Source organism: Mastigoproctus giganteus, chromosome 8 (assembly GCF_048544385.1).
Source record: "Mastigoproctus giganteus isolate SK-2022 chromosome 8, ASM4854438v1, whole genome shotgun sequence".
NCBI lineage: Eukaryota > Metazoa > Arthropoda > Arachnida > Uropygi > Thelyphonidae > Mastigoproctus > Mastigoproctus giganteus.
This window is the reverse complement of record NC_143582.1, coordinates 147,364,477-147,377,933: the sequence shown is the minus strand read 5'-3', so window position 1 is coordinate 147,377,933 and position 13,457 is coordinate 147,364,477. Positions and strand designations below refer to the sequence as shown.

The following is a 13,457-nucleotide window of genomic DNA, read 5'->3' as shown; positions in this document are numbered from 1 at the left end:
CTTTTTATCTTTGTCTCAGACCAAGCCATGGAGTGAAAGAAACCCCACAAAATTCCTAGCATCATTGATGGAATTCAAAAATGGACATTTTCCAAAGAGTGTGGGGACAGCAGTGATTATAATCATTATGTTAACCACGATGGATAGATTACAGTAAGAAATAATCTAAAATATAATGTAACAACTGAAACTTTATTCAAAATAATAAGCTAAAATTTGTAATTGAAATTTAATTGCGGAGCTTTAATCCATCCTTTTTCAAAGAGAAATCATCTTTCACATCCAATCAACTGAGAGATATACAGTCAAAGCTCTATATAACGACCCCCTGGGGTAGAGAAAACCGGTTGTTATATAGGAAGGACATTATATCAATTGCGCATAAAAACAGCAAAAAAAAAAAAAAAAAAAAAAGTAAAAGCTTGAACATTTAATGTAATTATACTAAAAATATAGTATAATCTTATTTATATGTACTATGGTATTAAACAAGAAAATTATGATTGTAAATTTTGCACTGATTGTAGAGTGCAGTAAGGTTACAATTAAACTATAAATTTCACTACATAGACTACATAACCATCAAGACCTAACAAGAGAATTGTTTCATACTTTAAAATAATCTGCCAAAACACATTGTTTCAATGGTAAAGCACAATTTTGTTTAATAGCATTCTTCGGTAGTTTTTCTTAAAACACTGGATTACCCCTTGTGAAGTGGCTGAAGAACTGACATCATATTTGATGGCAGGTACTTGACAGTGACTGCACGTAGGTCACTTACTTGACAATGAGGGGTGCAGTTATCTACAAACAGCAAAATTTTTCTATTCTTCTCACTCATCCTGTGATCTAAGTCTCTAATCCAATCTTCGTAGATTTGTGATGTCATCCATCTTTTGGTTTGCTCGATACATAATCGGTAATGTCTTCAAACCTAATGTATTAAGACAACATAGCTTAATTTTCAGCACTCACCTCTTGAATGATCCACTTGGATGTGATGTGATTATAGAAGACATGTTAATGTGAATAAGAACCTTATTTGTACATAATCATAGCTATAAATGCGATTGCAATTTGGAATTTCATTAAGGATTTAAAATAATTAATTAAAACCATTAAAATATGTGAGAGAAGGAGGGAATGTATATTCCATTTCACAGTTTTCAATTAAAATCATTAAGATGGGAACAGTTCTGAATGGATTAATATTAATAAACAAGCTAATAGTTGTGAACAAGCAACTTTCGATTTACATCCTCAGTTAGCATTGTGTGAAGAGAAAACATGATTGACATGAAAACATGAACAAATCATTAAGATGGGAACAGTTCTGAATGGATTAATATTAATAAACAAGCTAATAGTTGTGAACAAGCAACTTTCGATTTACATCCTCAGTTAGCATTGTGTGAAGAGAAAACATGAATGGTTTAATAAGAAGAAAACCTGATTCCCGAAATGCAATTCAGTGCATGTAGAAACTTTATGAATGTTAAATTCCAAATAGGGGAAAGGTTGATTGGGAGTTTTGTGTTTAGTACGTTAAATGACATGTGTCGCCGAAACCATTCAATAATTAGTGCTTCATTTTGAAGAATTTTGTGATGACTCTAATTTAATTATTTGGTTGGCTGAATCTATTAGTCGGTTATGACTGTAGGAATGGACATGTTGTGTTAACTCTGTATTAGACAGGTTAGATTTAAAACTATTAAAATGGTAATATGCACATGTATTAGAGATTTTAGAAGTACCAAATTTTGTGGTATTGCTCCCAATGTAACAGGCCTTACAGTCCGATTGGCATCAAATTAAATATATGATATTATTGTAATCCTGCATGGTGTATTTGTGTGTCATTCTACATGAATTAAATTTGGAGCCTAATTTATTGTATGAAAATTATGGTTACGTCTGTGTTTGTAAAAATCTGTCAGAGTTTTTTCGCGTATTGTCTGTGAGAAGGGAGGTCAATTTGGGTTCCTTGTTTTTTTGTCATGATGATTGTTGCGAGGACATGGGTTATTAATTCTGTTTTCAACTCTGGAAATGGTCTCTTTTTATTAACTATAATGGATAATTTCTAGCTATGAATTTTTCTGTAAGGTATTTTAGTTCTATAGATAAATCATCTTGTGTATAGCTATATTTAATGGAATTATCTAAATACATTAGTCGTTATACCACAGTATGTAAGGATGTACATAGTCAAAAATATGTTTTTTTTTTTTTTTATGTGAACCCCAAACATGAAAGGTATTAGAACCTATAGTACTTAGTACCGTGCTTCGGTTTGAGGTTAAGAAGACGAAAGAAGATATTTGTTGACATTGGACTTGAACTTCTGTAGACTGTAATTTTCAGGAAATACGTATGAAGAAAGGTTGTTCCAGAAAACGGCAGATGAATGAATAAATGAGGAAGATGAAAAGTTGGTTCTGTGGGTTTGAAGTTGGACAGTAAATGGATGTTGGCTGGTGGCGGCACGTGTTCGGACTGTTTTGAAAGAGAGAGAGCAGGAATTATAGAAGCCAATTCAGAAGAACAGTGCCCATGGAAGTATCTGCAGAAGAGGCAGGCAGCAGAAACAGTGCGTCGATGAGAAAGCGAGTGGAGAGACTCTGTTAGAGATGAATCATTAATTAACCTAACTGTCCTCTTCTGAATGGAATCAAGAAGCCTGAGAGAGGTTTTGGGGGCACCACCCCAGATGTGGGAACAATATTCCATGGCAGGGCGAATTTGTGATTTATACAGAGTGAGCAGCTGTTTGGAAGAAAAGTAACCCCGAGAGCAAAAGAGAAAACCAAGTTTTTTAGATGCAGAGGAAGCAATGCGAAAATTTATTTTTATTTTGTTACACAGAGCATTAATAAAACTACAATAAATAAATTAGCTTTCGGCTGGGTGGCAGCCTTCATCGGATTAAAATACTTGAATGGCAGTTGGAATAGAGATGCACTGCCAGGATGGTGCGTGAGGCACGTGGTTAATTGTTTGTTGATGTTTGTGGCTGTGACGTATGGTGGTGACGTGGCCAGTGTTTGTCTATGGATAGAATTACTGACTCTGTGATGGGGTTAACTTGACAACCACTGTTCCTGTTCAAAGCGGTGTCCGAGCATTTTATATTTAGCGATTCCAACCAGGTACGCCTCAGGTAATGGTGGGACCTGTCCACAACCACGACATCGCGGTGTGGGTCGATGTCGTGGTGGGTTGTCCAGACATGCTCGGCCATAGCTGAGTGTTCTACATCTGCCAAACGGATCGCCCTTTTTATGTTCTGCACGTGACTGCACGAGCTGCTACTTTGGAGAGACTGGACATCGACTCGAGAAACGTCTCTCAGAACATAAAAAGGGCGATCCGTTTGGCAGATGTAGAACACTCAGCTATTGCCGAGCATGTCTGGACAACCCACCACGACATCGACCCACACCGCGATGTCGTGGTTGTGGACAGGTCCCACCATTACCTGAGGCGTACCTGGTTGGAATCGCTAAATATAAAATGCTCGGACACCGCTTTGAACAGGAACAGTGGTTGTCAAGTTAACCCCATCACAGAGTCAGTAATTCTATCCATAGACAAACGCTGGCCACGTCACCACCATACGTCACAGCCACAAACATCAACAAACAATTAACCACGTGCCTCACGCACCATCCTGGCAGTGCATCTCTATTCCAACTGCCATTCAAGTATTTTAATCCGATGAAGGCTGCCACCCAGCCGAAAGCTAGTTTATTTATTGTAGTTTTATTAATGCTCTGTGTAACAAAATAAAAATAAATTTTCGCATTATGAATCTAGAGCACATAGGCCTGTTTTATTAAGAGGAAGCAATATTTGTAATGTGCTTGTGCCAAGAGAGATTAGAAGTCAGGTTAATCGCCAAAAGAGATGTATCATTTTGCCTAGAAATCGGAGTGTCACTAAAGATAAGCATAGGAGTAGAAGAATCCTTTTTGCGAGATATAAGACAAGACTGAGTTTTAGAAGGGTTGAAATCAACTAAGTTGTCTTTGACCCACTGGAGAATTACCTGAAGATCGGCATTTAAGGAATTGGTAGCAGATTTTCGAGAAGTTGAAGCTGATTGAGCAGGACAAGGTATCTCAAAATGGAAAGTTGGATGCAATGTGCTATCATCGGCAAAACTATAGATAGGATTTCCAGGCAATGGAAGAAGGTGATTGATATACAAGAGGAAAAGAGTGGGGGAAAGAACTGAACCTTGGGGGACACCGGCATTAGTGGAGAAGTTAGAAGACAGAGAGCCATCTACCATCACCCTCAGTGAGCGATCAGAGAGAAAACTGGATAACCAATTACTAAAAACAGATGGCAAACCATAAGATGGAAGCTTGTTTAGAAGACCTTTATTCCAAACACGATCAAAAGCCTTTGAGATGTCAAGAGCAACTACTTGTGTTTCACCTAACCTTTCCATTGAATTAGTCCATAAATGGGTAACATAAGCCAGAATATCTCCAGTGGATCGACACTGACGGAATCGATACTGGTGATCATTGATCAGAAGGAAGGTTTCTGGGTAGTTTAAGAGTTGGTGGTTAATTGATTTCTTCATTACTTTAGAAAGAGTAGAAGTAATTGCAATGGGACGATAATTGGATGGGAGGGATTTGTCACCCTTTTTAGGAACTGGCTGGATATGAGCAAATTTCCAAGCAGAAGGAAAAACACCTTTGGAATAAGAAAGTGAAAAAAGGTGGCAAAGAATAGGAGTAAGTTCAGGAGCACAGGTTTTGAGAACAAGTGAAAAATACCATCAGGACCTGGAGCTTTCTTAGCATCAAGATTCATCAAAATCCTTCTGATATCCTTTTGACGGAAGACCACAGGAGGCATTGAATGGAGCGTGTTGGGAATGGTGGGAGGTGTTTTACCAAGATCATTAATACATGAGCTGGAAGAAAAATGGGATGCTAGCAGGTCAGCTTTATCCTTGGCTGAAGTGGCAACAGAACCATCTGGTTTGGACAGAGGTGGGAGCAAAGATGGGCAAAAGTTTTGGCCAATAGCTTTGGCAAGAGACCAGAATGCTCGGCTACCATTAGGGCAAGAAGCAAGTTTTCTACTCTTAGCCTGTTCAAACTCTAGTTTGGACTGATTAATAACTGCTTTACAACTGTTGCGAGCTTTGGTGTAGGCAGAAAATGAAACTGAAGAATTAGAAACAAGCCAATTACGATATGCAACATTCTTCTCTTGGACAGCCTTAGCACATTTATTGGAAAACCAAGGTTTAGATAAAGGACGAGATTTTAAAGTGGAGTGTGAGATAAGGGATTCCATTCCTGCAAGAATAATTTCACTGACACAATCTGAGCAAATGTTGACATCAGAAGTTTTGAAACAGTAATCCGACCAAGGAAAAGAAGAAAAGAAGTCTCGCAGGTCATCCCATTTTGCATTCTTGTAATGCCAAACAACACGTGGTTGGGAATAGCCATGAGATAAAGGTTCCATTGGAGAAGAGACAATCACCAATTTGTGATCTGAAGTGCCTAAAGGACCTCTCACTTCGACCGTGTACTTAGAAGGATTGTTTGTGAGAAAAAGATCAAGCGTATTGGCTGTATGATTAGGATTGTCCGGTATTCTTGTAGGTAAATTAACAATCTGTGCAAGTCATTAGTAATTGCAAAAGCCTCAGCATCTCGACCAGCTGGGTCGGTGTGACTAGGAAACGGAAGCAGCTGGAGTTGTGAACATTAAAATCGCCAAGGAAAGTTACCTCGGAGAAAGTCAAGTTGCAAAGAGAGGACGTCAAAGAGCTCCAAGTGATTAGTGGAGTTTGGAGAACGGTAGAGACAACAGATGAATTTGACACAATGAGGTAGAGAGATTTTAAGCCAGAGAAGATCAAAGAGAGGAGATTCCAAATTGCCAAGTCTCTGACAAGGAATATCAGAACGGACATAAGCACAAGTACCACCTTTGAGGTGAAAGGAATCATACAGCGAATAATTTGGGCATCTGAGATGAGCAGTAGATGAATCAACCGATAACTGAGATTCTGTCAGAATGTAGTAAATATATGTATGTATGTATGTATGTATGTATGTACATACTGTATTTACATTAAAAATACATAATGTCCATAATCACTTAGAACAAGATTGCACTGGTTCGTCTTCACTTACATCACTTGCCACATTCACTGATTTGAAAAAATTACTTATCTTTTTTGTGATTGTGTGCAGTTTATTTCCTTTACTACTAATTCACATAGGTATCTTAAGTGTTCATAATAGGCAGATAAGTTTTCATCTGTTGATTGTTCAATGTACTGAATTACAAAGTTCAAGTGGTCTTTCACTTCGCTTACCTTAATTTTTGGCTGACAGTTGTTGCTCACTTCATCTTCTTCCTCGTCTGAACTTTCTGCTGCTCCCATTACACTATCTGTGATCTCCTCTTCGGTCACGATGTGGTAGCCAGGATCATCTTCTTCCATCCATGGCTATCTCCTCTAAGGACACAGCTTTTCCCCCTCCTCACTGTAGTCTCATGAAAGTCTACTGTCTCACAATCATCTGTTTCTGGAATAGCCTCTTCATCTAAGAGAAGTTTTTTCCACGAATTCGCCAAAGTTTTTGAATTGATTTCTTTTGCAGCATCAGCAAAGTTGTAAATCATAGATCTTACGTTGTACGGCTAAATTTTTCAATGTCTGTTATCCTCTTCTGTCTTCTTAACCTCGCGTCTAGGACGTTGAAAACTCTTTGATCTTCTTATCTCGACTGAAGAGTTTGTCAACGTCAAGGTGGGTTGGTGCGTTATCTAGCAAAAACAAGGCCTTTACTTTGTCTTCTGGGATTTTCAAATTTTTGATTTGATGTCTTTGATTTCTGGCACAGCTTTCTTGTGGAACCAATCCATTGTTATTTCCATAGTAAACCATGCATTGCAGGAATTGTAGCAGTGTACCAGTAGATCGTCCATCACTACAATGTTTTTTAGGGCACGTTTTTTTGCTTTTCCCAATGATGACAGTTTTTAACATATGGCTTCCGTCGGCATTTACACACACAGCAACTGAAACACGTTCCTTGCTTATTTTTCTTCCAGGCGTGGTTATTGTTATTTGGTTTTTAGGAGCATTAGCAACTAAAGCCATATTGCTCTGGGGATATGCGGTGGTCATTCCATGACCTTTCCGCATCCTCTGTATTTGGTGGTCACAGGCTCGAACCCCGGTCTAATCAAGAAGCTGTTGTTGTTATTTGGTTTTTAGGAGCATTAGCAACTAAGGCCACATTGCTCCATGATATGTGGTGGTCATTCCCTGACCTTTCCGCATCCTCCATATTTGGTGGTGACGGGCTCGAACCCCGGTCTAATCAAGAAGCGTGTGCTATGCACTGCTGTTCCTGCCCACCTGGCTATGGAGGTGCCTCCAGGCGTGGTTTTCTCAGTTTTTGACGCTTGTGTGTTTTCAGGCAGAGCTCTCCAAAACAGTCTCATCTCAAAGTTGTACACCTGGTTCAATTGATAACCCTCCTTTTGAATAAAATCATTCAGTTGTTTCCTGAAAGGCTCAACAGCTTCAAAATCAGTACTAAGAATTTCCCCATGCATTTTCTTGTTTGAAATGTTATGCCGTATTCTAAATCTAAAAAGCCAACCTGAGCTCGCTTTAAATTGTTCAATTCCTAACTGTTTAACCAGTCTCTCTGCCCCTGCTTGAATTTCTATTCCTCGCACAGCCAAACCAGATGAACAAAGTTGGGAAAATCATTTGTACACAGCATCATCTAGTGCTTTATCAGTAGGCATTCGCATTTGTTTAACTTTACTTTTTTCTTTCTCCACGTTAAACTTGAGAACAAAATTACAAATTTCACTTTTTTTCATTTTAATGTCCGACATGGTTTGTTTTGCGATGCCGTACTCAAGATAGATGCTGGACACTGAAGCTCCTTTTTCAAGTTTTTTTTTATCACCGATAGTTTATTGTGAAGGGAAAGTGTTTTATGCTAACGCTTCTGTCCTGCACTAGGTTTACTTAAAGACATTGTTTAACTGCACAGCACAAACGACAAAAGATAGAAGCACGTAACTGTGGAGCAAACGACAAACAACTGTCTGAACTGCAGCCAGGAACAAGTTTGTTTGTGCAGCGTGAGTCATCACAGCCAAATGACCTCAGACACAATACATACGACATTTGAGCCCGATTGTCGTTTGATTTTTGCACTTTTAAATTTTTTTAGAGCTGTCCAGATTAAGCGACATACGAATTACCGGGGTTCAGATTAATGAGGGTTTACTGTATATATAAATTAGCTATTCTTGCAGGTTAAGTTGTATAAACCTTAGTGAATGCCTGTCTTGGTAGTTGTTATATTTAGGTGGCACCTGTGTCCTGTTTGTCTGTATGATGATGAAAGTATGATGAAAAATGCATGAGAGCACATTGTGTTATGTGCTGTTTTCAGGTTGCTCCTAAATACATATATAAAAAACGGGGGAGAATGTAATTGTGTAAATGTAAGTATAACAGGTTGCAACTGGGCTGAATGCATGTAAAGTGTGTGTTCTTCTAACATTTTCCCCCAAATTTGACTGCAGTGGGCCAACCTACCAGGAAATACCCCCTGCCCTACTGACATCAGCTTCAGCTGGTCTGACTGGTGTGGGATTACTAACAGAGAAGACTGCATATCCACAGCGTGATCTCCTCCCCACATAGGACATCCTGACCCTATGACCTTAACCCCTACAATCCCTTTCTCCCTTCCACACCTCCCATTCCAGCCTTTTTGCCTGGTGGACTCTACCACCACAAATCTTTTCATACTCTTAACAGCTCCCCCCCTGTGAAGGATGGGCTCCTTCCATAGGGGTGTCCCTCAGTTTCTTTAACTAAATCATGTAGTACATAAACAAGTTAATACTTGTTTATGTACTACATGATTTTATGCTGATTTTAAGCATGCTGTACATGCATTGCGCTCTGGTTATAAGGATGTGGTCGGTTGCTCAGATAGCCTTGTAGAAACAAATCCCCAAGTCAGGATGGCAAAAGAGAAGCTAAGAACTGATGCATTTAGACACAGCTGCATTTTCTTACAAGAATGCAGTCAGCAATTCTATTCAAAGTACAAAAATTAGTAAAACGTATTGAACAGACTTTCATGAGAGATGCTAAAATGAGAAATGTACTATGTATTAACTTAAAGTGAATCCTACGGAAACAGATTTTGAACCAAGATTTAGAGGCAAAGGAAGGAGAAAGCAGTTCAAGAAAGAAGTTGTTTGATGGACCTAAATATGGAGAAAATTGTTTATTTTTCAAAAAAGTGTATCCTACTTTCAAAGTGTATACTCCGAATGTATGCTTCAAAGAACAAAGTTAAAATTGTAAAACATTAATTAATGTGTATTGCGGTGGGATAAATAAGCTTCAGTAGTTCAGTTTGTTCAAATTTATGGAGGAAAATGATGAAAATTGTCTTAAAGGATCAGAGATAATTATATTTTGTACGAATTACAATATGAGGAGCGTTTGAAAAGTTCATGGTTTGAGTGTGAAAGGGTGGTGGTATAGTGTTTACAATTTTTTTTATATACTTAATGTATAACACTTTAAACAGTAACCCACCAAGTTTCATATAGTTGCAATAACTTTTTTTTTAAATTATAGGTCCTGAAGTCAACGAAGTTGTGTGAATGAGGAAAGTTGGACGAAATCAGTCACAGTGCAGTGATCCAATATTTGGGGGAAAAGGAACCAAAGACAATTCATGAGGATATGGTTAAAACACTGGGGAGAGGATCTCCCTTCCTATTTCAAGGTTAAGAAGCAGGCAGCAGAATTTAAATGAGGGAAGGAACTTGAAAGATAACCTACACTGTGGAAGACCGGCAACATCCACCACTCCAGAAGATGCTGACAGCATGCAAAATCGGGCTATGAGTTGTTGTTTTTGGTTTTTAGGAGCATTAGCAACTAAGGCCATATTGCTCCTGGATATGAGGTGGTCATTCCCTGACCTTTCCGCATCCTCCATATTTGGTGGTGACAGGCTCGAACCCCGGTCTAATCAAGAAGCGTGTGCTACGCACTGCTGCTCCTTTCGGGCTATGAGTGATAACAAGTGACAGTTTGGTACAATGCTAACATCTTCTGCATCTGATCTGGACAAGTGTATCACATTACAGAAGTTCTTGCTATGAAAAAGGTGTCGTTACGTGGGTCCCAAAGTTGTTGAGAGCAGATCAAAAAAACATAAGTGTTGTTAATTCAAGTGAATATTTGCATTGTTTTCAAGCAAATACAGCAAATTTCCTTGCAAGATTTGTGATTTTCAGTCAGATACAAAGGAGCAGTAGTCTAAACACTGGAATCACAGCAGTTCTTCTCCCCCCCTCCAAAGAAAGACAAGTCAATTCCTGCTGCTGACAAGGTGACAAAAAAAAGCCATTGGCTTTTTTTTTTGTGATTCTGATGGAGTGTTGCTAGTGGATTAACTTCAGAAAGGACAGACAATCGTAGAGCATATTATGCAGACCCTGTGAGGTATTTGCATGAAAACATCAAAGATAAACACCAATAAAAACTCAGAAAAAAAGTCTTGTTCTACCAGGATAATGCACCTTCTCACAAGTCTGTCATTGCCATGGTTGCAATATATGAGGGTGGCTTTGACATCTTGGACTACAAGATCCATCGCAATCTGGCTTTCACTTAATTCTTAATTTGAAAAAATACCTGACTTGCATCCATTTTATCACCAATAGATGTCATTTCTGCAGTGGATGCATTCCTAGAATGCCCAAGAGAAAACTTTCTTCACAGCTGGAATCAACTCATTGCAATCAGTGGCAAAAGTGTATTAATGACTCCCAAGGGATCAGATTATACGTACAAACCATTCATACTCAGGCCACGAACTTTCCAAATACTCCTCATATACTATTATCAGTCAATAAAAGTAGAAAAATGCAAAAAAAAAGTCTTTTGCAAAACCTTTCTGCAGACTGAAATTTCAACCATAAAAATTAAAATTATGAATTTAAAAAAGAAAAAAGAAAAAAAATAAAATAAAATAAAATAACACATATTTAGAAATATCATATATACAGCCACAGCTATCAAATTTAGAAAATATGCTGCTTCATTCAGTAGTTGTTGTTTGTTATTTGGTTTTTATGAGCATTAGCAACTAAGGCCATATTGCTCCGGGATATGCGGTGGTCATTCCCTAACCTTTCCGCACCCTCCGTATTTAGTGGTGACGGGCTCGAACCCCGGTTTAATCAAGAAGCGTGTGCTACACACTGCTGCTCCTTCCCACCTGGCTACAGAGGCACCTTCAGTTTAGTAGTAAAAAGGTATAAGGCAATAACCATGGTATAACAAGTGTATCACTGGCCACACAATTCATCATAGGCATGAAATGACTAAAGACTTTGAATAACTGAATTTATAACTATTATTATTATTTAAATCATTTTATAAAAGCTTCTTTTTTTTAAAAAAATCTATTTCAATTATAATAAATTTAATAACAATCATTTTTATAATTTAATTAATATTATAATTATTTCAAAATATTAATTAATATAATTTTAATTTAATTATTTTTATGAAAACAATGGCACACTTCTGATATTTGGCCATGTGTCAAAATTCCTAGTTATGCTTCTGGTAACAAGGTCTTGAATGGTGCATAAATTACGTTGGTTAAATATCCAGTTCAAAAGTTAAGTCTTATCAACCCAGGATATTCATGAGTAAAAATAAACAAAAGATTTTTCACTAAACAAAACAAGAAAATGTTTTTTTTTCTGAATTTTTTAATGTATTGTTAATGTTGAAAGTAGAATGCAATAACAAGTTAAATTTTTAATTTCCTAACAGTTCTTTTGAAAGACTTGGGAGAGGGGCCTATAAATGAGCTGTGCATAGGGCCCATGACCCTCTTAATCTGGCCCTGCCAACAGGGCCATATTAAGAGAGTCACATTACTCTAAATTGCAGAATGGGTCTAGGGTATACAGAAGTCTTCTGGTTATACAACCTCTGTCCCTTTAGGTTGCATAGCTCTCATTCTTCAATTTCTTTTATCTACATTAATAACTTAATGCATTATAATTAAATTATAATGCATTAAATTATCATGCAATATCATTCATTAAGTATCATGCAACAACTAAAGGCTGGTTTGCATGATACTGAGCCTGTTTGAACCTTTCAAAGTTAATTTTATGCCAAATACTGAAAAGGCATCCAACAATGACACCTCTTTCAAACTCAACATCCACACTGCAATTCATCATAACTGTTACTGATATACCAGTAATACACCCTTGATACATAGTGATTTCTTGCTTGCACCAACCAAGTGAAAAGAATTTAATTAGTAAGTGAGAGAGTAAACACAGTAACACATAAAAAACTGACACAAGGCGCAGATATTTAGGAGATAACATATATTAAATTGAGAAAATACAGAACAAATATAGAAGCATTCGGCTACTGTATATAGCCGTTTTCAACTAAGTGAGCACTGGCAAGCAGTTGTTATGTGCTGCAGCTGACCGAGTAAGTAAGCATGTGAGGTCACGGAGGAGAAGAGAGTGGTTTATAGGTAGTTGGGAACTGTGATGCAGGCAAGGAAGAGAGAGAGGTCAAGTGGGGGGGGGGGGGGGAAGCAGGAAGGGAGACGGTTGAGATAGGTGACTGCTGAGCTTGTGGACTATGAGAGGCTCAAAGACTGGATGTATGCAGGTGCCACGGTCCCTGTTGATCATATTCCCGGTGACACTGATTCCAGCCAACGGCAGATCTTGAAATCGCATGAGAAGCCTATGATTTTTGCATCCTTAGGTGTGATATCATGGCTCGCCTGCCAATAGTGAGCAGCTAGTGCTGAATGGGTGAAGTGAGCTTTAGTGATGGCAGTCTGGTGATCCCTCAGCCGGTCTTCCAAACGATGGATGGCCTCCCCGATGTAGCTTGCGTCGCAGTCTCGGTACAGCATGCGGTAAATGATCCCACTCCGCTTCGGGGGGGGGGTATGTGGCTTGGAGTTTCATTCCGGGTATTTGAATGGTGCGGATGTTGTAGCTGCAAAGGATTCTGGCTATGCTGTGTGCTAGAGCAGGTAAAATGAGATGTGGGCGACGCCTGTGAAACCATAAGTGTCAGGTTGTCGGGCGTCTGATGAGGAGTGTCCGGTGCTGTGGCGGCGTGATGTCTGTAGTTCCCAGTAGTTGAGGGTCTGCTCAAGGTAGCCGTATTTTATGAGGTCGGACTTGACCCTATGTATTTCTTCGCATGTACCGGTAGCGTTGGGGCAATATGTCCAAGCTCTGTTCACGGTCTTGGACACATTGACTGGTGATGCGATGACGTTGTGAGTTGGAGTGACAGGAACGGTAGTTGGTGTATTGTCCAGCATATGTGGATT

General features: G+C 38.6%; 1 protein-coding gene across 1 annotated transcript in view; it reads right to left on the bottom strand.

Moving 5' to 3' along the window:
• Arl2 (ADP ribosylation factor-like 2) overlaps positions 1–13,457 on the bottom strand; it is a 116,929-nt gene that overhangs the window by 67,511 nt on the left and 35,961 nt on the right. The window lies entirely within an intron of this gene.